Here is a 4,288-nt window from a genome sequence, read left to right on the forward strand (position 1 = left end):
ATTGTATTCATAATATTATCATTAAGGTTATGAAACAATTTCACTATACTAGGTTGTCTAACAAACGCCTTATGTTCATTTAAGTTCACCTATATCTATCATCGCATAATAAACTAAGCATATATCACATATATAAACATGAATAAACATCAAGGTAGGCATGTTACATCATCTAGCACATTAGTCTAAGCATTATACATCTCTATGTATCACAAGAAGCATTTAAAAGCAATTAAAACAGTTAAAAATAGCTTTAAAACATTTCATGGAAATATAAACAGTTCAAAACTTTTATATAAACTAATATTGATCACTCCATTAGATCCGTCTCGGAAAAACGAATCCAACGGTATATTGCACGCCCAAAACGGAGTTACGAAACTCCCAGAAAATCAATTTTAAAATCAACAGACGGGCTGTAACGCATTAGAGGAACGCGTTACAGGACCTGTAACGCATTCTGGTGATGCGTTACACCCATTTTAAGCCATTAGAGGGTGTAACGCATTCCGTGAATGCGCCACAGGTGTGTAACGCATTCCCGGAATGCGTGACACCCCTATTTTTTTTTCTGCAGCAGCCGTCACTTTCTCCTCGAAAACCGTGAAGTCGCCTGATCTCCTTCTCTTTCCGTGCAACACAGCAGACAGCAGGCTGATGTATTCTTTTACAGCAGTACAACAGATGTACAGTAACACAGACAATACAAACATATATATATACTATATATACATATATTTATACTTATTTAATTACGAATTTAATTACAAGAACTTCAAAAATTCATAATAAAAAATCTATACATCCTAAAATTATGAAAAAAATACCCAGACGATCTACAACACTTGTAGAACCCAGATCAACATTCAAAATTATTCTGAGAAACGATTTCTCATTAGAAAAAATTAATCCATAATATAACTTGTAAAAATCATAATTAATTCATACAAGCATATAAAATTCTGAAATTTTTACCACAGATCTATATGCATACAAACTGTGCTCTGATACCATTATTGGATTTTTAAAGCAGCGGGGTCATGGAAAAACACTTTTACACATACAAAATCCAAATAAAAGCATATAAATCGTGAATAAAAATTCGAGGGATCAAATCTAACCTTTTAAAATAATTCGGAGACAACGATCAGAGATCCTTAGCAGTTGCTCCTCAAGTGTGAAGCACTCCACCGGTATCCACCAAGAAAACGATGTTAAGGAGGAGGAAGGAGGTGGAGAGAATTGGGTTTTCCAAACTTTTTGGGTTTTCGGGTTCAAATAAAATTAGGGTCTATAATAGTGTATTTATAGGCAAAATTTTCAGCTGAAATTTTCCCATAAATATTATTATTATTATCCCATTTATTATTCTCATTAATAATTAAAACACCTTTTAATTATTAATCCTTTTTCTAGACACTTTAGAAATAATTCTCTCTCTTGATTTAATTTCCAAAAATTAAATCCTTAATTAATAATATTAAGAACTTTTCTTAATTAATTTATAATCAATTAAATCTCATTTAATCAATTATTAAATTTGCCAATTAATTATTTATTTCACAAATAAATAATTATTAGCCATTATTAATTAATTCCTCCACCATTAAATCATTCTCCTTTTATGGTGTGACCCTGTAGGTTCAATATTAGGCCGGTAGTAGAAATAAATAATAATAAAACTATTTTATCATTATTTATATAAATTCTCTAATTTATTAAATATGATTAATTAATTAATCACATTTATTCTACATCGTGAGGGATACTTCTCAGCATATCGCGACTATCCGAATAATATGAATTCACTGCTTAGAATATCAAGAACCTATTCAGTGAATAGTTACCGTACAATAAACTCCTTCTACCCTACAATGTCCCGATTAAATACAAGGCATGGATCTCGTGTCAAGCCTATCTAATTCAATCACTTGCTTACCATTTACTATGCGTAGTTCTATGCAAATTAGAAACTCCTTTCTAATTTCATTCACTCTGGCCAGAGATTCCTGAACTAGCACAAGTGGATCAGCCTTGAACATTCGCTTCCTTCACTGGAAGGGGTAGATCCTTTATTGATCATACACTATCTTCGTGTACAAATTCCTATACCCAGAAGAGCTCTAATAATTGTCCCTGGAGACTAAGAACTAAACCAAAGCATAGTTCAGTGTACACAAGATGACTATAATGACCTCAAGTCTAAGGATACTTGTACAACTATCACTATGTGAACAACTGGTGACACGTGAGTGAACTCCATCAGTTGTTCAGCTGTGCGAGTCATGTTCAGTGAACTTATTCTATAATAAGCACCTACATACTAGCTATAGTGTCACCACACAAATGTCTATGAGAACAGACATCCTTCATAATGAAGCAAGCATAGTATGTACCGATCTTTGCGGATTAATAATTACCAGTTAGTAATTCTATGACCAGGAACTATTTAAGTTTAGAGTTATCATCTTTTTAGGTCTCACTATTATGATCTCATCATAATCCATAAAAAGCTTTACTCTAAACTATGGTATATCTTATTTAAACACTTAAATAGATAAAGCCCGTAATAAAAATAAAACAAGTCTTTTATTAAAATCAATGAAATCAAAACAGATTACATAAAAGTTATTCCTAAATCCTCATACATGATTGGACTTAAGACATATTCCTTTCAAAAGTTAAATATTAGTTTTGTATGATAATTGAAAATATATGTTATTTTAAAAATATATTGAAAACATAACTATTTAACTACGTAATATATGCAATTCAAGAATAAAATTAGCAAGGATCTACTTTTTTTCATCGATTTTTTTTTAAATTGTTTACTTCAATATTTTTGTATTTACATAAAAAGGAGAAACATATTGTTATACATGAGTTTTTACTACTCCCTCAGTCTATTCCAATTGGTTACAGTTCCGATAAAGTGTCCAACACGTATTTTAATATGCATAAAAAGTATCAGATACAAATTATACTTATTATAATTTTACTTTTTCGAGAAAAAGTTGAAAGTTTCAATTTTTATTCAGAAAATCAAAATTGTAAAAAAAAGAATTGTAATTTATATACACCATAAAAAGCGTGTCAGACGATCTCTAAAAAATATTGTTAGGTCTCAATATATTTGTAGAAGGGGGGTTGGATACAAACAATACCATTTAATTGAATAAAATGCGGAATAAAAAAGTGAAACAAAATTCAAGTTAAATAAAATTATTATTAAACTAGAAAGGTGTTACAACAACGGTATCGTTTATATGGGATTAATCTCAAATCAATTATCACAAATCTAGAATAAATTCGACATGAACTTTTTCTATTTTTGCAATAAAAAGATCAAATGCTAAAAGCGATTTGAGATTAAGTTCTAGGGATTTCGATCCGCTAGATAGTTACACAAGAACAAGAAAAGTATTTCTAGTGGATTGGATTTAATAATAAATACTAGAAATAAATGATCTGTGTATTTGCAATAATTTCTCTGCAGGTTTCTTTTGTTTTGTGTTCTGCTGAATGATATATTCAATGCTCTGCTCTTTTGAATGATCTGCTTCTGTTGGTTTTGTAAACAAAACACTTCTATTGAATCAGTAAGACTTTCGGCAAGACAATTCTTTTGGCTCAGCATGACAATCCTTTTAACTGGTAAGACTTTCGGTAGGACTATCAAATGAACTAGCAAGACTATCCTCCTCCCAGTGTAACTTTCGGCAAGACAATTATTTGTACTAGCATGACTTTCGGTATGACTATCAATTGTCATACCGATTGGCATATTAGTATAATCAGATTGACTTGTTGAATTTAAATAGATTTTAATCCAATTTAAATTCTGAAAAACCTTAATATTAATTCTGAATTAATTAATCAATTAATTCAATTAATCAATAAATTAATCTTTGTAGATATAATTTATTTTCTTAATTAAATTATATGACTTAATTAATTAATAGAGAATTAATACTAATCTTGAGCAGCAACCATTCTTCTGAAAATCTCTGTCAATTATGAATCAATTCCATCACTTCAATGTTGACACTCGATGTACTGTCTGGTTCATGAGTGACTAACTTCCGTGACGTTTCTTTATGCATTGACTTTGATACTCTTGATTTTCTTTAGACTAAATCCTTGTAATTAATTGATACCCTGACGAGATCTCTGTCACTTGATTAAATCCACAATCTTGATTTATATCACTGAGGCTTGATCAATTTCTTGAGCTTCTTTCAGTGAATTAAGTCATCAAGTCTGTAGAAGAACAATGTTACTTAATCCT

The sequence above is a fragment of the Apium graveolens genome, chromosome 8 (assembly GCF_009905375.1).
Source record: "Apium graveolens cultivar Ventura chromosome 8, ASM990537v1, whole genome shotgun sequence".
NCBI lineage: Eukaryota > Viridiplantae > Streptophyta > Magnoliopsida > Apiales > Apiaceae > Apium > Apium graveolens.